A 24,743-nucleotide genomic window follows, 5' to 3' on the forward strand; every position below is an offset into this window, starting at 1 on the left:
AAGTAGCACTTCTTACGCAGGGCCGGGTCCCACACTTGGAGCCTCACTCTCACGAATATCCAGACATGAGACTAATCCATCGGTTCATCCAAAACCAAACCCAGAAAAACTTCCTTTGCCTGGAAAGCATGGGTGATTCCTCCACAATAACTTTTCTCTAACATAGTCAAAAGCCTTATCTAACAGAACTGATCTGACTGAACCCGTAAGTCCCATAATCAAATCAGGGAAAAGATTGCACTTGGATCATAGAGACCAACGCTTTTTTTCTCATTGAGAGGCACAGCCGTTGATTCTTTTCTCCATAGAACAATTTTTGTTCGGGATTTACTTCATCTATCTTACCATAACAGAATTGAGTCTCAATTTAGGTATCCATCAGTCCAACCTAACCCCATCCAGTCCCATGGGCTGCCCAACAAGGGAGGGAAAAGAGTTCCCATGCCCCCTAGCCGGATATTCATGCAAGCATAAAACTTGTCACACCACTTACACACCCAATATGAAATTGCCTTTTTCTCAGCATCATCTATCTCTAAAACCAATCATTTAATGAAACCATTCTCACTGATCATAATCCTCAAAATCTCCGGTTGAATCCTTATTTCCAATCATTCCTTCATCGGTGTATCTATGGCATCATTGGCAACCAGAGCGCTCACCACCTGACCACTCAGGGGCCTTTTCGATAGTTCCTAGCTCATAGAGTAACCGGCAATATATTCACATATAAAAATGGAAACTCCAGTGAGAATCAGCAAGATCAACCAACAGATCCATATAAAAGAGCCATGGACTCATCCGTTGAGGACTAGCAAGGTCAATCAACTAGATCCATGCGCGAATTCAGAAAACAACTCTTACTTCTTGTTCCAATATCTTCCACGATGCACGTGTGGGTATCGTCGGCAACCCAGAGCCCGAGCAACGTATGGTCAGCACCCTCTAGGATCCTTCGCAAGTGACCTAGTGCTTCACTCATAGGCTGCTTCCTTGGTCCCTCATCCACCGTATCGGAAGCTCCTCGGCTGACCTTGCTACGCGAGACGTCCTTTGTTGACTCTCCATCAGCTGTTGCAACTTTATCAGCTAGGTCTCCCCCACGACCTTAATCACAAGACGATCAAAATGCTTTCCTAGCATTCTTGACATAAAACAGTAATTTAAAACACAGGCCATAAATACAGTTTGTATAACGAACTCTCGTCTTTCGACAATAATGAGCATTACTTAATCCACATTCATTTCATATAACGAACTCTCGTCTTTCGACAATAATCAATATTACTTAATCCACATTCATTTCATATAAACTCCCATTCTCATTCAATCGCATCATTTTCTATCTCATCACTTCTTTCCTCAAATATCCTCATTAGATCTCATCCACTCTCATTTACCCATATCCACATCTCATCACATCATATTCATTCACATCTCATCCATTCATATTTACCCGATTTGCATCACATCACATCACATTCATCATATCTTGATTCACATGTCATCACATCCATTCTCATCCCATATCATTCATTCACATCCCGATTCACATGACATCTCATCCATTCACATCCCATATCATTCATTCACATGCCGATTCACATGACATCACATCCATTCACATCTCATATCATTCATTCACATCCCGTCGATTCACATGATATCACATCCATTCACATATCAATTCACATGACATCACATCCATTCACATCTCATATCATTCATTCACATCCCGATTCACATGACATCACTTCCATTCACATCCCATATCATTCATTCACATCCCGATTCACATGACATCACATCCATTCACATCTCATATCATTCATTCACATCCTGATTCACATGACATCACTTCCATTCACATCCCATATCATTCATTCACATCCCAATTCACATGACATCACATCCATTCACATCTATCCATTTTACATCACATCACCTCCATCCATTCACATCCATCACATCACATTCAATTCATATCCATCACATTCACATCCACATATATTCTTTCACATACATCCACATCCATTATTCTCATACACATTCACATCCATTATCATCACATACATTCACTCATATCCCATATGATTCATTTACATTCTGATTCACATGACATCACATCTATCCACATCACATTCTCATCACTCATATCCCATATCATTCATTTACATTCTGATTCACATGACATCACATCTATCCACATCACATTCTCATCACTTCTAATCATATCATCACATCTATCCACATCACATTCTCATTCACTTCTATTCATATCACATCCATCTATCCATTCATTCACATGTCATCACATCTATCCACATCACATTCTCATCACTTCTATTCATATCATCACATCTATCCACATCACATTCTCATTACTTCTATTCATATCATCACATCTATCCACATCACATTCTCATCACTTCTATTCATATCACATTCATCTATCCATTCTTTCACATACACTTCTATATCCGTTCTTTCACATACATCCACATCCATTATTCTCATACACATTCACATCCATTATCATCATATACATTCGCTCATATCCCATATCATTCATTTACATTCTGATTCACATGATATCACATCTATCCACATCACATTCTCATCACTTCTATTCATATCATCACATCTATCCACATCACATTCTCATCACTTCTATTCATATCACATCCATCTATCTATTCATTCACATCTATCTGATTCTCATCACATCTCATCACATCTATTCTCATCACATTCGTTTAAACATAGAATTTAAGAGAATTTCTAATAATTTTTTATATTAAATTCAATTTTAAGAAAAATAACACTTTTAAAATAAAAATAAATTCCTTTATGCATCTTTCTATGCATAAAATCAAAATTAATGAGAATAACTCTTTTGGAATAAAAATAAATTTCCTTGTGCATCTTTCTATGCATAAAATCAAAATTAATGAGAATAACTCTTTTTAAATAAAAATAAATTCCTTTATGCATCTTTCTATGCATAAATCTAATTTTAACGGGAATGACACTTTTGAAATAAAAACAAATCTTTTAGAATGCACAAACGGAAGGAATTATACTTTTAGAATAACCTAATGATAAACTTTAGTTCCACAAAATTTAAGAAAATTTTGCCATAACCTCCTTTGTATGGTTGACCATTTCTCAATTTCAACATTCAATTTATGACTTGAATTAATCCAATTTGAATTCTAATATCTCTAATCTACTCCATTTTCCAAAAATCAAGAGAGTAAACAATGAAAAGAGTTTAATCAATCGTTTAATTAAAATTTCTAGGATTAAGAAGGGCTGAATTGTAAAGAAGAGAAGGGGGTGGCCTTTCCATCAAGGCATAGCATCAGATTTTAATTCAAACATTTACAAAGCATCAGATTTCAATTCAAACATTAAGCATAAAATTTAAGAAAACCATAGATTTAAAATTCACAAATAAGTAAGAATTAAGCTTACATGGAACTTGTAAGCTTTCCTTTGGCTTGAGGGATTGAGGGTTCTACTCTTGTTTGCAACAAGAGTGGCCACCACTGTTGTTCGCAACAAGAGTGGCCACCAATTCTTTTGGAGAGGATTTAGTCAAAAACAATTGAATGATCAAAATTGAATTCAATGTATTTGACTCTGGGAGGAATAGAGTAACAGTGCATAAACACTATTAACCTTTTACAAAGGGGGAGGTTTCTATTTATAGGAAAAAATGAGCCTCTAACCAAGCAAACTGATTCTAGAATTTTCCAGATCAGTTTGGTCAATTTTTGACCATTTTTGGGTCAGTTTAGCTCACTTTTTGGATCTAGTTTAAAATAGGAGAGAGGAGAGATGAAAATATCTCACTATTTGTGAGTTTAAAACTCATCCACACATGTGAAATAGGCGCCTCCTTCATGAGGGGAATTCCCCACACTGAGGTGTCAAAAATGCATCATTTCCTCTAAATATCTCTTCTTTCTTAACTAATAAACCTTGTCCTTAGTCAACTCTTCATCTTATGTGAGTATTTACTCATTTTTGGGGGATTTTTCTTTTATTCTTGAATTTATCTCCTCCCTACATTTGGATTAATCTTATTGGTGTATAGGAACCTTAATCCAAAATTTTCAAAAAATCTGGACCCTCACGCTAAGTTCCTTTTTACCTATTTTCAATTTATTCCAATTGCACACTGGAAAGTTCTTTTTGAATTTTTGTTTCAGGAAAAATCATTTTAATAAGAAGGGATATTTTTCCATTCAAAGATATCTAGAAACTGAATTATCTCTCTAGAACATTTTCTCTCTCTAGGATAGAAACAAAATCTGTTATTATTCTGAAAAGGGGATTGATTACAAGGGGAGAAACTGGACATCTTGAGGGGTTGGGGGAGGAATCTTACATCCTACCCCACTTAAAAAATGTGAGATGTCCTCATCTTGCAGGTGGAGTATGATCTCTTTCATCTTCTTCTTCTTCTTCAATCACTTCCAGCATTACTGCCTTGGAAGTGGACGGTCGATTTGGGAACAACTCTCTTTGACTTTCCCTATTTTGAGGCAGAGGTCTTCCATTACTTTGGTTTGAAACTGCGGGTTGGTTAGAGGGTCTACGATTTCCTTGATTTTGGCGGATAGAAACCTGATTACTCTGGAAGGAATGAGAGTCTAGAATCTTGATCTCTGATTTCCCTGCCCTGAAAACCTTGATCCAAAAGGAGTTGGACAATCCATACTGCGATGTCCAAATCCTTGACAGTTATAGCATTTCACTCCCTTGTTCAAGGGTGGAACTTCTGAAGTTGAATTCCAGGGGATTGAGTTTCGAGAAAAGGATATTTCTTCCATTCTGAAACTTCCCATATCCTGGGCTTGACTCTGATATACTTCAATAGTTCTGCTCCCCTGGGTTAACTCTAAGAATTCGTTCATCTTTGTTTCCAAAAAACCAAGAAGACAGAACCTTGTCCTTAGGTAAATTTTGAGATCATTCCATCTCTGGGTATTCCGATCTAGACGGTTTGTCTCACAGTGGTTTCTCCATGCCACTCTGGCTTTTTCTACTATCTTCAGCCTTGCAAGAGCCATTTTTCTCTTCGCATTGTACTCGATGACAACAAAGTACTCTTCCATTGCTTCGATCCACTTCTCCACTGCCTCGCCCAAGTTTTCCCCTTCACTCTTGAAAGGTCCAGGCTGTGAACTATGAAGAGTTTTATGAACATCCAAGTTGATCTCTTCCTCATCGAGTTGGGAGTTATCATTTCTACCACGACGACCTCGATCCATGTTCCTATCAATACGAAAAATCTTGTTAAGTCCCTTTATTTATGATTCAATTTGGATTTTTGATTCATCTGATTTTGGGGTTCTTTAGATAGGTCGGCTCCCCACAGAATTGTGGGATAAAGATACTCGCATTATCAGATAACAATTCATTCAGAACATATCATTCATATCTTTAACACAACAATGGTCTATTAGACCAAAATTTCCATCTGAATAGTACTCCATGGGGGATTTAAATTTTATAGATTTTTAATTTGTCATCCCTTAACTTGATCCACTGGGTAGAGTTAACAGTAGCAATCTATCAGCACAATCCACTAATCTCATAGTGATTTGCTGAAGTCATTATCATTATTCTAGTTACGAACATCAACACAAGGACTCGTCCCATTCATCCTCATTGTGGTTTTGCTTAGTTTATCGCTTTTCAACCAAAAATTCAAGAATCATCATTTTTCAATCAGAATCCAATTCAACTCATCAATTCTCAATCAAAATTTTAAAATCATATCAACCACATTCGAATTCATCATCTAGATAGCATTTTAGCTTAAAATTTCAAGATCTTAGATTTACTCGTATTATATACTGCCAGTAAAGAGCTACAGTTATACCCTCCGTATATACGGGTAGTCACGGTCCTCGAAACTATTCATGTCTAGGCCTCAAGAAAGTCAGGGATTCCATACAATTGCAGTACTTCCATCTGAAGACCCAATTATCAAATTAAGAATTTCATTTTGAATATCAATTTGTATGAGTTTCATTACACAATTCCAACCTGTTACTACTACTTCATAAATTTATGACATTTTTGGCTTCTTGGTTGATCCACTTTAGCCAATTTGCTCTGATACCAGCTGTGAGGTCCCTGTCCCCACCACCGCATGTAATGAATTCAAGGGTGCTAGCAGCGGAAGTAGCACTTCTTGCGTGGGGCTGGGTCCCACACTTAGAGCCTCGCCCACGGATATCCGGACATGAGACTAATCCATCGGTTCATCCAAAACCGAACCCGGAAAAACTTCCCTTGCCCGGAAAGTATGGGCGATTCCTCCAAGATAACTTTTCTCTAACGTAGTTAAAAGCCTTATCTAACAGAACTGATTTGACCAAACCCGTAAGTCCCATAATCAGATCAGGGAAAATATTGCACTTGGATCATAGAGACCAATGCTTTTTTCCTCATTGAGAGGCATAGCCATTCATTCTTTTCCATAGAATAATTTTTTCGGTATTTACTTCATCTATCTTACCATAACAGAATTGAGTCTCAATTTAGGGATCCATCAGTCCACCAACCTAACCCCATCAAGTCCCATGGGTTACCCAACTGCCCAAGCCAATCGCCCAACCACTGTAGTGATGGGATCCAATTAAGAATTTGGTTAGGTTTTGTCTCGGGTACCAGGGAAAAGAGTTCCCAGGCCCCCTTGCCGGATATTCATGCAAACATAAAACTAGTCACACCACTTACACACCCAATATGAAATTGCCTTTTTTCTCAGCATCATCTATCTTTAAAAACAATCATTTAATGAAACCATTGTCTCACTGATCATAATCCTCAAAATCTCCGATTGAATCCTTATTTCCAATCATTCCTTCATCGGTGTAACTATGGCATCATTGGCAACCAGAACGCTCACCACTGCTGACCACTCAGGGGCCTTTTCGATAGTTCCTAGCTCATAGTAACCGGTAATATATTCACATATCAAATTGGAAACTCCGTTGAGAATCAGCAAGATCAACCAACGGATTCATATAAAAGGGCCATGGACTCATCCGTTTATTACGACCAGCAAGGTCAATCAACCACATCCATGCCCGAATTCAGAAAACAACTCTTACTCCTTGTTCCAATATCTTCCATGACGCACGTGTGGGTATCGTCGACAACCCAGAGCCCGAGCACCGTATGGTCAGCACCCTCTAGGATCCTTCGTAGGTGACCTAGCGCTTCACTCATAGGCCGCTTCCTTGGTCCCTCATCCACCGTACCGAAAGCTCACCATTTTAATCGAACTAAGGCTGGTCAAGACCTCGGCTGACCTTGCTACGCGAGGCGTCCTCCGTTGACTCTCCATCAGTTGTTGTAACTTTATCAGCTAGGTCTCCATGACCTTAATCACAAGACGGTAAAAACGCTTTCCCAGCATTCTTGACATAAAACAAAACATGCCATAAATATAGTTTCTATAACAAACTCTCGTCTTTCCACAATAATAAACATTACTTGATCCACATTCATTTCATATAAATTTCCATTCTCATTCAATCGCATCATTTTTCATCTCATCACTTCTTTCCTCAAATATCCTCATCAGATCTCATCCGCTCGCATTTACCCATATCTGCTCGCATTTACCCATATCCACATCTCATCACATCATATTCATTCACATCTCATCCATTCATATTTACCCGATTCACATCACATCTCGATTCACATGTCATCACATCCATTCTCATCCCATATCATTCATTCACATCCCGATTCACATGACATCTCATCCATTCACATCCCATATCATTCATTCACATCCCGATTCACATGACATCACATCCATTCACATCTCATATCATTCATTCACATCCCGATTCACATGACATCACTTCCATTCACATCCCATATCATTCATTCACATCATCCCAATTCACATGACATCACATCCATTCACATCTATCCATTTTACATCACATCACCTCCATCCATTCACATCCATCACATCACATTCAATTCATATCCATCGCATCCATCCATTCACATCCATAACATCACATTCAATTCATATCCATCACCTCCATCCATTCACATCCATCACATCACATTCAATTCATATCCATCACATTCATATCCACATATATTCTTTCACATACACTTCTATATCCGTTCTTTCACATACATCCACATCCAGTCTTCTCATACACATTCACATCCATTATCATCACATACATTCACTCATATCCCATATCATTTATTTACATTCTGATTCACATGACATCACATCTATCCAAGTCACATTCTGATTCACATGACATCACATCTATCCACATCACATTCTCATCACTTCTACTCATATCACATCCATCCATCCATCCATTCATTCACATCTATCTGATTCTCATCACATCTCATCACATCTATTCTCATCACATTCGTTTAAACATAGAATTTAAGAGAATTTCTAATTTTTGATATAAAGATTCTTTACATATCTATTTATGCATAAAATCAACTTCAGTGGGAATAACACTTTTAACAAAATCCTTTTATGCATCTATTTATGCATAAATTCAATTTTAAGAAAAATAACACTTTTAAAATAGAAATAAATTCCTTTATGCATCTTTCTATGCAAAAAGTCAAAATTAATGAGAATAACTCTTTTGGAATAAAAATAAATTTCCTTATGCATCTTTCTATGCATAATATCAAAATTAATGAGAATAACTCTTTTGAAATAAAAATAAATTCCTTTATGCATCTTTCTATGCATAGAATCTAATTTTAACGGGAATGACACTTTTGAAATAAAAACAAATCTTTTAGAATGCACAAACGGAAGGAGTTACTCTTTTAGAATAACCTAATGATAAACTTTAGTTCCACAAAATTTAAGAACATTTTGCCATAACCTCCTTTGTATGGCTGACCATTTCTCAATTTCAACATTCAATTTATGACTTGAATTAATCCAATTTGAATTCTAATATCTCTAATCTACTCCATTTTCTAAAAATCAAGAGAGTAAACAATAAAAAGAGTTTAATCAATCTTTTAATTAAAATTTTTAGGATTAAGAAGGGCTAAATTGTAAAGAAGAGAAGGGGGTGGCCTTTCCATCAAGGCATAGCATCAGATTTTACTTCAAACATTTACAAAGCATAAAATTTAAGAAAACCATAGATTTTAAATTCACAATAAGTAAGAATTAAGCTTACATGGAACTTGTAAGATTTCCTTTGGCTTGAGGGATTGAGGGTTCTACTCTTATTTCCAACAAGAGTGGCCACTTGGCGAGGATTTATTCAAAAACAATTGAATTATCAAAATTGAATTCAATGTATTTGACTCTCAGGAGGAATAGAGTAACAACGCATAAACACTATTAACCTTTTACAAAGGGGGGAGGCTTCTATTTATAGGAAAAAATGAGCCTCTAACCAAGCAAATTAATTCTAGAATTTTCCAGATCAGTTTGGTCAATTGTTGACCATTTTTGGGTCAGCTTAGCTCACTTTTTGGATCTAGTTGAAACAGGAGAGAGGAGAGATAAAAATATCTCATTATTTGTGAGTTTAAAACTCATCCACACATGTGAAATAGGTGCCTCCTTCATGAGGGGAATTCCCCACACTGAGGTGTCAAAAATGCATCATTTCCTCTAAATATCTCTTCTTTCTTAACTAATAAACCTTGTCCTTAGTCAACTCTTCATCTTATGTGAATATTTACTCATTTTTGGGAGATTTTTATTTTATTCTTCAATTTATCTCCTCCCTACATTTGGATTAATCGTATTGGTCCATAGGAACCTTAATCCAAAATTTTTTAAAAATCTAGACCCTCACGCTAAGGTCCTTTTTACCTATTTTCAATTTATTCCAATTGCACACTGGAAAGTTCTTTTTGAATTTCTATTTCAAGGGAAGTCATTTTAATAGGAAGGGATATTTTTCCATCCAAAGATATCTAGAAACTGAATTACCTCTCTCTAGGGGGATTGATTTTACAGGGGAAGAAACTGGACATCTTGAGGGGTTGGGGGAGGAATCTTACATCCTACCCCACTTAAAAAATGCGAGATGTCCTCATCTCGCACAGGTGGAGTATGATCTCTTTCATCTTCTTCTTCTTCTTCAATCACTTCCAGTGTTACTGCCTTGGAAGTGGACGGCCGATTTGGGAACAACTCTCTTTGGCTTTCCCTATTCTGAGGCAGAGGTCTTCCATTTTACAGATGTGATAAGATGAAAATAGGATGTGATAAGATGTGATGTAATGAGAATGAATGGGGATGTGTATGTGGGGAAGAATGGATGTGGATGTGGATGTGTGTTTGGAAGAATGGATGTGGATGTGTGTTTGGAAGAATGGATGTGGATATGTATGTGGAAGAATGGATGGGGATGTGTATGTTGAAGAATGGATGTGGATGTGTATGTGGAAGAATGGATGGGGATGTGTATGTGGAAGAATGGATGTGGATGTGTATGTGGAAGAATGGATGTGGATGTGTATGTGGACGAATGGATGTGGATATGTATGTGGAGATGTGATGTGATGTGAATCCGGATAAGAATGAATGAGATGAGATGTGAATTGAATAAGATGTGATGTGATATGTGAATTGAGATAGATGTGAAATGAATGAGGTGTGATGGGATGTGAATATGGGTTGATGCGAGTGGATGAGATGTGATGAGAATAAATGAGAAAAGATGTGATGAGATGAAAAATGATGTGATTGGATGAGAATGGGTATACATATGAATTGGATATGGATTAAGTAATGTGGAAATAATGTGATTGGATGAGAATGGGTATACATACGAATTGGATATGGATTAAGTAATGTGGACGGATGTGGAACAATGTGAAAGACGAGAGTTCATTATAGGAGTTGTATTTATGACCTATTTTTAAATGATTGTTTTATGTCAAAAATGGCAGGGAAGCATTTTGACCGTCTTGAGAATGAGGTCATGGAGACCTAGCTGATCAAGTTGCAACAGCTGACGGAGAGTCAACGGAGGATGTCTCGTGTAGCAAGGTCGGACCAGCCTTGGTTCGATTCAAATGGTGAGCTTCCGTCGGTGGATGAGGGACCAAGGAAGCGTCCTATGAGTGAAGCGCTAGGTGACCTACGAAGGATCCTAGAGGGTGCTGACCATACGGTGCTCGGGCTCTCGGTCGCCGAATACCCACATGTGCGTCGGGTAAGATATTGGAAGAAGGAGTAAGAGTTATCTTCTGAAACCGGGCATGGATCTGGTTGATTGACCTTGCTGGTCTCAACAGATGAATCCATGGCTCTTTTATATGGATATGTTGGTTGATCTTGCTGATCTTCAACGGAGATTCCATCTTGATTTTTATAAGTGATTATATTACCGGCTACTACTATGAGCTAGGAACTATCGAAAACGCCCCTGAGTGGATAGGTGGTGAGCATTCTGGTTGCCAATGATGCCATAGATACACCCATGAGGGGATGATTGGAAATAAGAATTCAACTAGAGATTTTGAGGATTATGATTAGTGACACTATGGTTTCAGTAAATGATTGTTTTAAAGATAGCTGAATCTGTGAAAAAGGCAATTTCATATTGCGTGTGTAAGTGGTGTGATTGGCATTAAATTTGCATGAATATCTGGCTAGGGGGCCTGGGAACTCTTTTCCCTGGTACCTGGGACAAAACCTGACCAAATTCCTGATTGGATCCCATCACTACAGTGGTTGGGTGGTTGGTTAACCCATGGGACTGGATGGGGTTAGGCTAGACTGATGGATTCGTAAAATGAGACTCAATTTTGTTATAGTACGATAGATGAAATAAATCCCAGAAAGTAATTGTTCTATGGAAAAAGATGTGCCTCTCGATTGGGAAAAAAGCGTTGGTTTCTATGATCTAAGTGCAAGTTTCTTCCTTGATCTGACCAAGTGGCTCGCAAGTTTGGTCGGATCAGTTTGGTTAGTAATGACCCTAAGATTACGCGATAAGCATCTATTTTTGGGTAAATACCAATTTTGGTGATTTAACCAATTAAAATATCTAAAGATATTCTTTCTACCACATAGTTTCTCGACCTTAATTCCTTGGGTAGAATTATGGTGGAAATTCATCTTTTGACATTAATTCAAATCCTTCTTTTCTTAAATATCATAAAAATTCTTCTTTTGACTAAATACCAATATCTATTTTTTTTAATAAACTTGAAATCCCTTTTTTTCTCATTTAATGAGTGCAATCTAAATATCATGGGAATTACTCTTTTATCATAACTTAAATCTATCTAAAATTTCTCTTTAAATTAAAAAAAATCAATATTCCAAATATGCTAGAAATTCCACTTTTCCCATTCAAATGATTGAAATTCAAATATGGTGGGAATTCCTCTTTCATCATTTAAATTTATCTATGCATAGAAAATAAATTTAACTAAATTTTCTCTTAAAAATTAAATGAAAATATCCATTTATTCCTTTACACTAGATATTTCACTTCTCATTTAAATGATTGAATTCCAAATATGGTGGGAATTCCTCTTTCATCATTTAAATTTATCTATGCATAACAATACATTTAACTAAAATTCTTCTTTAATTTTTAAATAAAATATCCATTATTTTAGTATTCCAAATTTTCTCTTTCTTCATTGGAATACATGGATTTCCATTGTCATGGAAATTTTTCTTTTATCATAAAAATGAATTACTAGAAATTTCTCTTTTTTTCTAATTAATTATTTATGCATAAACATTAAAATCAAATTTTCCATGGTTATGATGAGAATTATTCAATTACCTGGATGACTAATCATAGAATATGGTAGGAAGTCCTCTTTTCATATTATGCACGAAAATGATTTATGTGTTAATTTTTTAAAACTTTTGCCATAGCTCTGCAGCTATTATTGCTAATTTTTAATAATTTTGAAATGCATAAAGTTTAATACTACAATATGATAGAATAACTATCATTTGGATCAATATCCAATTATGGACTTGATTCCTAAGTTTGTCATAATTTAAGTAGCATAAGAGCATTAAAAAATCACTTCTTTGGCCTTTAATTTGACAAGCATAGAGTTTACTCTTAGAATTAGGAATTGCTCCATGAGAAGCATTATTTGAATATAGAATAGGTCATAGGAATGACCATTCTTTGAGGGAGAGATAGATATGCTTTAAAAAAACATTTTAATTAAGCATAAATGTAAACTTTAAGTGTTTAATCACTAAAATTCATTAGAGAGTTTCATTTGCATTGAAGAATCATTCAATTGAATATTTCTCAAGCTTGCGAGGAGTTGAGAAGTGAAAAACATTTAGAGATTAAGAAAAAAATCATAAAGTCACACTTTACCTCCTATTTTGCTTGATTCTTTAGTCTTAGGAGAGCCCCCCAACCAATCAATTGGTTTAGTATGTTGATGAAGACTCCAAAGAAGGTTGAAGAGAGAAGCTCCAATCTCTCCAAATTGTAGAGGATTTTTAGAGGATAATAGAAAATATGCTTATTTTAGAGTAATATTAGCATGGTCTTCACAGACGAGAATACAAAATAATGAGGGTCTATTTATAGGTGAGGGAGGCCGCTAACTAAGTCCAACTAAGTTCTAGAATTTTCCACCTTCAGTTTGGTTGAATTTAGACAAGATTTGGACTAGTTTGGCTCCCTTTTTGATTTGGTTTGTTTCAGGAGAGAGGAGAGATAAAAATATCTTATTATTATTTAGTTTAAAGCTCCTCCACACATGTGAAATAGGTGCTTCCTTGAAGGCTCCCACTTTCCTTACCAAGGTGTCAAAAATGAATGATTACTCCAAAATATCTCATTTTTTTAGTAATATTTCATAATTTTTAACTAATAAATATTGTGCTCAGTCAACTCTTCATCTTATATGGGCATTTACTCATTTTTGGTTATTTTCTTTTATTCATTGGATTTATCTCATCCCAACACTTGGATTAATCTTATTGGTCCATATATAGGAACCTTAATTGGACCATAATCCAAAATTTTCAAAAAATCTTGACCCTTAGGCTTAGGTCTTTTAAATCATTTTTAATTAATTTTAATTTTTCCTTGGAAAATTTATTTTGATTTTGTGTTTTAGGAAAACATATTTTTAATATTTGTAGAATTTATATATCCAAAAATTTCTCAATATTGAATTACCACTCTCTAGAAATTTTTATCTCGCTAGGCAAAAACAAGGAAAAATAATATTTTCTTGTATTCAAAAACAGGGAATGATTACAAGGTATTGAGGTAAAGGCTTATTCATTACTCAAGCTAAGGAGGAATCTTACATTCACTTTCATGTCTGCATTTTCACGTGAATACTTTCACATCTTGACTTTCACGTCACGTCTTCACCTTCACATCCCTAAACTTCACGTGAAGACATTCACGTCTTCACTTTCATGCCATCTTATTCATGTCTTCACTTTCATGCCTTCTTGTTCACGGGTTCACTTTCACGCTTGCATTTTCACGTGAAGACTTTTACGCCTTGACTTTCACGTCACGTCTTCACCTTCACGTCCCTAAACTTCAGGTGAAGACATTCACGTCTGTATTTCACGTCTTCACTTTCACACCTGCATTTTCATGTGAAGACTTTCACGTTTGGACTTTCACGTCATGTTTTCACCTTCACATCCCTAAACTTCATGTTAAGACATTCACGTGTGCTATTTCACGTCTTCACTTTCACGCCTTCTTGTTTATGTCTTCACTTTCATGCCTGCAGATTCATGTGAAGACTTCCACGGCTTGACTTTCACATCACATCTTCACCTTCACGTAAAGACATTCACGTCTACTATTTCACGAGAAGACCTTCACGGCCCTTTTACCTCACATCTCCTGAACTTCACGGCGACTGACTGCTCTTCCACGTCCTGTGTCACATACTAACACACAAAAAAAAAGGAAAAAAGAAAAAAGAAAAACAAAAAAGGTAACTTCCACCAGCCATTCGACTAACCATGTATGGTAATACAGATGTCTATTTCAGAAAAGAGGTCACTACACCATATGGCAAAATCACTATTCAGTGCCACAATAAGGAGTGCTTCCACCTATTGGAGGATGACGAGGTAAAAACTAAGGTGGATAAAGTCGGCCTTGGCAGAATGGCCGCAGTGCTACCTCGAGTGATTGACATCGATGTGTGCATGGAATACCTCCGAACATATGACAAGCAGACAAAAAGAGGAAAAATTACAAAGGCAGATGGCACCACTGAAGAGCTACTTATAACAGAAGATCTCGTCAGAGAAGCTTTACAGCTCCCCGGGGCACAGTGAAGGCCCACAGGCACACAATAGATACAATGCCAATCAAGGAGATGCTAAAGAGAGATTCTTATAACTCCAATGGGGCAGAATATGAGAACATCAAACTTATGAAGCCACGAAAAAAGCCTACAGAGCAATATCGTTAATGATGCAAATTAAACCGGTTGACAGATATAACAGGGTCGATCTCAACAGGATAGAAAAAGCTCATGAAGAGGAGGATGATTGGGCCTTTTTCATGGAAAAAGAGATGGAGAATTACCTCAAGGCACATCAGTCAAAGATCAGCAACCTGTACCTGTTAACCCAAATACTTAACCATGTGGCAAAGAGGCCATTTAAAAGATGAACCAGATGAAAGCCTGCAGCTAGCCCTAATCCCCGACCACCCTACAGAATCTATTGGAGGGATGGAAGAAGGACAAGCAGTGTTAATTGAGACATATAAGCCCATAAAGATAATCAAGAAGGACCAAAAGAAGAAGATAGACAAGAGAATGAGAGGGCTACTAGTAGATGTCACAACAGAATCTTAGCAACCGCACTGGCATCAGAGAGATCAGGACATACCAAGAGGCCCTCCTCCAAGAAAAGCTGCAAAGCCCCATTGTGCAGGAACAACACCAACAACTCTCCCCTCCAACCTGCCTTGCACAACTTATTTTCAAAGACCTCTCCCCGCTCAAGGATTCACAACTAGTGGATATACCAATAGAGGGAGCTGAAGAACAAACACAAAAGGGCCATTCCTTGGAAGGACTAGTAAGCGAGGAAGCCTCAGTCGCAACACTAGAATTGGAGGATCCAGCAGAATCTAGCAAGCGGCCACACTCCCCAGATACGTCTAGTCGAAGCAAACAAAGAAGAGTGGATGAAAATGAGCCACTGCTGCAACTTGGACTTTCAAGGATGTGGATTCTCAAAAGTTCCTCTAGGATACATTGGAAGGCATCGACGCACTACTCCATGATCCCCTTACAGAAATAGGTACTGTCACTAGTACAAACTGGGAATAGGAACAAAAGGTGTGGCGTTACCATTTATTGACAACACACATGCTGCACGACAGGAACGCCAACCTATGGAAGCAGTTAGAAGAGGCCAATGCACGAATACAAAGTGTGAAAGATACTTTGGCGACAGCAGAGGAAACTCATAAAGAAGTAATCATAAAGAGTTTACAGGCTACAGAAGAATAGGAAAATAGATACAATGCCTTGGAAAGCAATAATTTAGTTTTAGGTCAAACCATTGTAAAAAAAATCAATGAAAATTTTGACTTGAATGCAAGGCTAGAGCAAACAAAGGAGCAGCTACAAAAATAGATAGCACAAACATAGAGCCTCACAACTAAGCATGCTAAGGAAATGCAGGAGCATCAAGATGGCGCAAAGCATAATGAGGATATGCTTCGACAACAAATAGAGCTCCTCACAACCCACCTCAAAGAAGAACAAGAAAAAGTACAAGGACTGCAAAAGGAACGAGAGCAGACTAACAAAACATATGCGAAAAAAATCAAGGCCCTCAATGAGACAATCGTCAACCAAGAGGAGGCGCAAAGAAGACAAGAGACAATATCACAACTGGAATTATAGGATACTCAAAGACTGGCAGCACAACATTTAAATCAAATTACTGAGGTCCATCAAAGAGAAGTTATTGCCAGAAGAGCACAGGAGGTGGCAACAAGAAGATTTAAGGAACTAGATGCTGAGAGGATGGTCAGGGAGTTTCCAACTAGCTCAGCACTGCTGATATTCGTATGCAGGAACTGGCTCGCCAACTGGCCACACAAGAAAGAAGTCAAAGGCAAGAGCCCCCCACTGGCTCGCCAACTGGCCACACAAGAAAGAAGTCAAAGGCAAGAGCCCATCGATGATTTGCGTACCCTCTTGGAGTGCGCCTTGGAATTGGGATAGTTACCAGTAACTCCTTGGACCCCTCCTCAAACTCTCACCTTGTTTTTATCTACACTAACACTCTCATTACTTCAATATGACATCAACTTAGCTGAAGACATAGGCCTAGGAGAATTAACCCTTATTAACGCTTATCAACTTAGCTGAAGACATAGGCCTAGGAGAATTAACCCTTATTAAACAAAATACCAAACGAGATGGACCCAACCATCATTATGGGCATTTTGAGGGGGGATCTTATATTAACTAACCCGCAAGATATCTTCTTTTATCCTTTGTATCCCATAGTCCTCAACCTACGTAGTTGGTTTCGTGTGTTACAAAATTCAGTTATCCTGGACAACAGTGTCGACAAACTCGATTTGTTTCTTCCAGATGACATACCAGGGACACCAACCAACTACGAGGTCATGACTAATACTTATCAATGGGTAATATCACCCGGTTGGCATACTCAAGCTATATAATAATATACATAAGCATTTAGAGGCTATGCTCACCAACCTAAGCTATAATTTTGATGCCACTCACATAAATTACCCCGATGTTGATAACGAAGAAATCCCTGAAATTCAAAACTTTTTCAAAGTTCATAAACCTAGCCACCCACCCCCTAGTTTGGGTCAAGAGACAAAGATGAGGATCCATCTTCTTTTTCCAAAAACACTTACCCTGTATATTCTAATATTGCCAGTAGGCTCCTTAATCCATATCCTAGCACGCCACCTACTACCTCTTCAACAAGCTGAATGTATCTACTCTACCTTCTCTCCACTAGAAATAGATTTTCCCACTAACACTCTCGCCCCCGAGGAGATACTGGCACCTGTCCCATCTCCACCACGGCAAACCTCAGGAGGTACGTAATTTGCCTCCACTTGATAATATTGCAACTTACACTAACAATAATGTTTTGGATTCCTTGATAGCTGCAGAATATGAAGAATTCATACAACAAGGCAATCCACTGTTAAAGCCAAAGCTCATGTTCTAGGTGCTTATGTAGATAACTCCTTTCGATCCCATTAGTAGCTAGATTCTCCCAGAGGCATATTCTACAGTCACACCCACACACGGCAACATGTACCGTACCCTCTCCATGCCACACGTCCAAAATTAGAAGAATTACTTCCGTTGGGTGGAAGGAGAGGGAACATTGTGGGCAAATGTCACAAAACACACAAGGCTTGCAAAACCCCATCTATCAGACTTGTTGGAAATATGCTTGATGGAGGAAGCGACATCCTGTGCAAACCAGAGGTGGATACACCACCATCTTCACAAATAAAGAAGCACCACAACTGCCAGATTTTGGAGTGAAACTGCATGGAGAAAAGAATTTTTAATAGTGTCTGAATACAACAAAATTTTCATGAGTGCGCCACCAACATTGCGCGTGGATCCACTCTACATGCCTATCAAGAGGAGGTGGACACCGCTGGAGTTTAAGGATGCCAAAGACAGGGATTCTCATATCTACTATAACTTTCCCATCTTCAATCCAGCAACATTTGCCAATATCCAAGCACAAAGACAACAATTGCTAAATTGGATCAGGGCTTGGCAAAAAATACCAGATCTTGCAATTGTAGCAAATGTAAGGTTCATGAAATTATTGGTGATTTTGATAAACCAACCTAAAGAACCTTATGATGGCTTTGAGGCTCAAAATCTACAGTTTGACATGAACCAAGTGCCATTAGACAGAGGTATAATGCTGTATTACCACCGTCTAAGATGTCTTCCAGCTTCTATTATGCACCTGACATTTGAAGACATGATCAACACTGGATTCTGGAAGACCCATTCGGCATTCCGGCACACAGTCAGAAAACTCAAGACTTGCCGCAATTTCTACCACCATGAATTTGATGACTAGGTCTGTGAGGTCCTCGCCTGCCCGGCCGCTCCAGGGCTCCTACCGGTGGCGGAAGCGGCGTCGGCCTCCCGCACGGGGCCGGGGTTCTACACACTCGTCGGGGCCTTGCCCGTGTCGCTGATGTGCGGGATGAGAGGCTAGCTCGAGGGCGGTCCCTCCGAGACTGAGCCTGGTCCCTTCGAGACCAGGCCCGGAAGACTCCCCTCACCGGGAAGGCTAGCCTCTCGTCCTCCGGACATCCGCGGATGTTTTCTAGCTTATATTATGCACTTGACATTTGAAGACATGATCAACACTGAATTCTGGAAGACCCATTTGGCATTCCGACACACACTCAGAAAACTCCAAACTTGCCGCAATTTCTACTGCCATGAATTCGGTGACTAGGTCTGTGAGGTCCCCGCCCGCTCTAGGTTCCCGCCCGCCGGCTCCAGGGCTCCTGCCGGCGGTGGAAGCGGCATCGGCCTCCCGCGCAGGGCAGGGGTCCTGCACACTCGGGGCCTTGCCCGCGTGGATGTCCGGGACGAGAGGCTAGCCCAGGGGCGGTCCCTCCAAGACCAGGCTTGGAAGACTCCCATCACCCGGAAGGCATGGGCAATTCTGCCACAAAGGTGAAAAATCTTTTAACTAGGAGATTACTCTAACGAGTCAAGTCTTGACTAAATTAAACTGATCTGACCAAGCCTGAAGTCACATGGTCAGATCAAGAAGAGACTTGCACTTGGTCCATGGAATCGTCACTTTTTTCCTCATTTCCGCATAGCCGATGATCCCTTCCCACCACAGAACAAGGTCTTCTAAGGATTTAAACTGATTAACATAACTAATTGTATCTAGTTGTTTCTCAGGAATCCTCCGATCCACCGACTATACTGAATTGGTGGGATTCCTTTATAAAGATTTGATTGGGTTTTTGCCCGGGTACCGAGGAAAAGAGTTCCCAGGCCCCTTAGCCGGCAATTCATACAAAAATCAAATAGGCATACCACATACACACCCAATATGAAATTGCCATTTATAACAGATTCGACTGGCTTTAAGACAATCCTTGAATCAAATCATAATATTTTCGATCATCATTTTCCAAAATGCCAAGTCTATTGTATTACAAAAATGCATCATCTGAACTCTCCGTTTTGAAGACCACCTGGCCAACCAAAAATGAGATCCAGTATCAAATTTTTGTTCCCAAAAACCTTTCCTTTTTGTCCATCAGATATCTTCCTCGATGTACGCCTGGGTGTCCTAACAACCGTGAGCCCGTGCATTGCCTGGTCAGAACCCTCTAGGATCCTCCTTAGGTGTCCTAGCACTTCACTCAGGGACCGCTTCGTCGGCCCTCGCCCATCGTACCGGCGAAAGTACACCATTTTAACCGTACCGAGACTGGTCAAGACCTCGGTAGGCTTTGCCGCGCGGGCGACGTCCCTTGACGACTCCCCGCCAGCTGTTCCAACAAACCTCCTTTAGAAACATAAGCCAAATGCCTCCTCCAGCGTAAAATAGTCCTTTGAATGAAAAACAGAGTTTCCAATGCAAGTGAGATTCTAGTTTGAGATTGGTTCCAAAGACCCTTTTTCCAATAATTCCCAGTTTCAAATAATGAGGATCCTTGATCTCTCATGAGGGTAATCTACCCGTCATTTTATCCATTTATCCAACTAGATTCTTGATGAGATTGGTCAGGGAAAAACTAGATTAGTTTCGGTAGTCTATTCTTAGGATTTAGTAACTAGAATTGGTCACAAAGTTTTTGTCTGATTCAGATCGAGAGAAGGACAATTAGGTTTACTCTCCGACCTCACGTAGTCTAACTAAATTCATTCAGTTTAGTTCTACCAGGATTACTTTCAACTAAACATCTAGTTTTTGGGTAAATATCCATTTAGTGATTTTACCAATTCAATTATCCAAGAATTTCTTTTTCCCACATAAATTCTCAACCTTAATTCATTAGATAGAATTATGATGGAAATTCATCTTTTGACATTAGAATTTAATTCAAATCCATCTTTTCTCAATTATCATGGAAATTCATCTTTTAACTAAAATATCAATACCTAATTTTTAAATAAACTTGAAATCCTTCTTTTTCTCATTTCAATGAGTGCAATCCAATTATCATGGGAATTCCTCTTTTTTCCTAAATTAAATCTATTAAAATTCTTCTTAAAAATTACATAAAAATAACCATTAATTCCTTTAAGCTAAAAATTCCACTTTTCTGATCTAAACATTTGAATTCCAATATAGTACGAATTCCTCTTTTATCATTTAAACTTATCTATGCAAAAAGATAAATTTAATTAAATTTTTCTCTTAAAATTTAAATAAAAATCTCCATTAATTACTTTACACTAGGAATTACACTTTCTTCATTTAATTAATTGTATTCCAATATGGTGGGAATTCCTCTTTCATCATAAAAATTTGTCTATACAAAAAGATAAATTTAACTATATTTTTTCTTAAAAATTAAATAAAAATCTTCATTAATTCCTTTGCACTAGAAATTATACTTTCTTCATTTAATTAATTGGATTCCAATACAGTGGAAATTTCTTTTTCATCATAAAAATTTATCTATACAAAAAGATAAATTTAACTATATTTTCTCTTAAAAATTAAATAAAAAATCTTCATTAATTCCTTTGCACTAGGAATTATACTTTCTTCATTTAATTAATTGGATTCCAATATGGTGGGAATTCCTCTTTCATCATAAAAGTTTATCTATACAAAAAGATAAATTTAACTAAAATCTTTCATAAATTATACATTATTTTAGCATTCCAATTTTATTCTCTAAATCATTAGAATACATGGATTTCTAATGTCTTGGGGATTACTCTTTTAACATAAAGATAAATTACCAAAAATTTCTTTTTTTTCTAATTTACTAATTATGCATAATCATAAAAATAAATTTCTTCATGATTACAATGAGAATCATTCAATTAATCTAGGATGATAATTCCTAGAATATGGTAGGAAGTTCTCTTTTCATATTATGAATGAAAATGTTTTATGTGTTTATTTTACAAAAATTTTGCCATAGCTCCGTTGCTATTACTGATAATTCTCAATTTAATTGAGAGAATGAAGTTTAATATTATTAATATGATTAGAATGACCACTAATTGGATCATTATCCAATTATGGATTGATTCATAGCATTAAAAAGCCATTATTTTGGCCTCCAATTAGACATGCATAAAAATTACTTTTGGATTAGAGAAATGCTTCATGAGAAGCTTCATTTAGATTGAGAATAGGTCATAGGATTGACCTTTATTTGGGGGGAGAGAGAGAAATGCTTAAAAACCATTAAAATTAAGCATAAATGAAAATTTATGTGTTTATTTATTTCAATACATTAAAGCATTTCAATAATATTCAAAAGCCATTCAAATTAAAGCTTCTTAAGCTTGAGAGGGGTTGAGAAGAAAGAAACATTTAGAAATTATAGAAAAAAGACCATAATCCACTCTTTACCTCCTAAAATGCTTGATTCTTTGGTTTTTAGATGATAATAGAAATTAAGCTTAGTTTAGAGTAATACCGGCATAGTTTAGTTCACAGATAATAATACAAAGGAATGAGGGTTTATTTATAGGAGAGGGAGGCCACTAACTGAGTCCAACTGAGTTCTAGAATTTTCCAGCTTCAGTTTGGCTGAAGCTGAATTTGGACAAGTTTGGCTGAATTTGGACAAGTTTTGGACCAGTTTGGCTCCCTTTTTGATTTGGTTTGATTTAGGAGAGAGGAGAGATAAAAATATCCTATTATTTTTGAGTTTTAAACTCATCCAAGCAGGTGAAATAGGTGCCTCCTTTAAGGTCTCCCTTTTCCTTACACATGTGTCAAAAATAAATGATTACTCCAAAATATCTCATTTTTTTATTAATACACCCCATAATTTTTAACTAATAAACCCAGTACTTGGTCAACTCTTCATCTTATGTGGGCATTTACTCATTTTTGGGTATTTTCTTTTATTCTTTGAATTTATCTTGTCCCAACACTTGGATTAATCTTATTGGTCCATAGGAACCTTAATTGGACCATAATCAAATTTTTTTTAAAAATATGGACCCTTAGGCTAAGGTCTTCTAAATCAATTTTAACTAATTCCAATTGCACCTTGGAAAATCTATTTTGATTTTTTGTTTCAAGAAAACATTTTTTTAATATTTAAAGAATTTATTTATCCAAAAATATCCTAATTTTGATTTACCACTCTCTAGATTTTCTTTAATCTCACTAGGCAAAACAAGGAAAAATGATATTTTCTTGTATTCAGAATCATAGAATGATTACAAGGGATTGAAGTAGAGGCTTATTTGATATTCAGGCTGATGACGTGCATGCTTCACATACTTTATGCATACCATCAATCTTAAACTTTGGCAAACCTACATCAATATTTTGGGCCTAAATAGACTTCAGTTTGTTGTATATTCACATGACCAATGTGCTTGTGCCATATGTCAATATCTGGAAATGACACATGTAAGATTCCTCCTTGGGTTGAATATTGATTAAGCCTCTGCTTCAATCCCTTGTAATCATTCTATGTTTTTGAATACAAGAAAATATTATTTTTCCTTGTTTTGCCTAGCGAGATAAAAATTTCTAGAGAGTGGTAATCAATATTGGGATATTTTTGGATAAATCAATTCTACAGATGTAAAAAAAAGTTTCCCTAAACCAGAAAATCAAAATAGATTTTCCAAGGTACAATTGGAATTAGTTAAAATTGATTTAGAAGACCTTAAACTAAGGGTCAAGATTTTCAAAAATTTTTTGATTATGGTCCAATTAAGGTTCTTATGGACCAATAAGATTAATCCAAGTGTTGGGACAAGATAAATCCAAAGAATAAAAGAAAATACCCAAAAACGAGTAAATGCCCACATAAGATGAAGAGTTGACTAAGTACTAGGTTTATTAGTTAAAAATTATGAAGTATTAATAAAAAAATGAGATATTTTGGAGTAATCATTCATTTTTGACACATGGGCAAGGAAAAGAGGGCCCTTCAAGGAGGCACCTATTTCACATGTGTGGATGAGTTTTAAACTAAAAAATAATAGGATATTTTTATCTCTCCTCTCTCCTAGATCAAACCAAATCAAAAAGGGAGCCAAACTGGTCCAAATCTTGTCCAAATTCAGCCAAACTGAAGCAGGAAAATTCTAGAACTCAATTGGACTCAGTTAGTGGCCTCCCTCATCTATAAATAGACCCTCATTCCTTTGTATTCTCATCTGTGAACTAAACTATGCCGGTATTAGGGGGCCTCTACTGTGATCAAAGAATCAAGTAATTTTGGAGGTGAAGTGTGGATTATTGTCTTCTTTTTCTTAAATCTCCAAATGTTTCTCTTGTCAACCCCTCTCAAGCTTGAGAAGCATTAATTTGAATGGCTTTTGAATACTATTGAAGTTCTTTAATGTATTGTAATGAAGAAACACATAAATTTCCATTTATGCTTAATTTATAATGGTTTTTAAGCATTTCTCTCTCTCCCCCAAAGAATGGTCATTCCTATGACCTATTCTCCATTCAAATGAAGCTTCTCATGAAGCATTTCTCTAATCTAAAAGTAATTTCTATG

The sequence above is a fragment of the Cibotium barometz genome, chromosome 5 (assembly GCF_041138505.1).
Source record: "Cibotium barometz isolate CiBa-2024 chromosome 5, ASM4113850v1, whole genome shotgun sequence".
Taxonomy (NCBI): domain Eukaryota; kingdom Viridiplantae; phylum Streptophyta; class Polypodiopsida; order Cyatheales; family Cibotiaceae; genus Cibotium; species Cibotium barometz.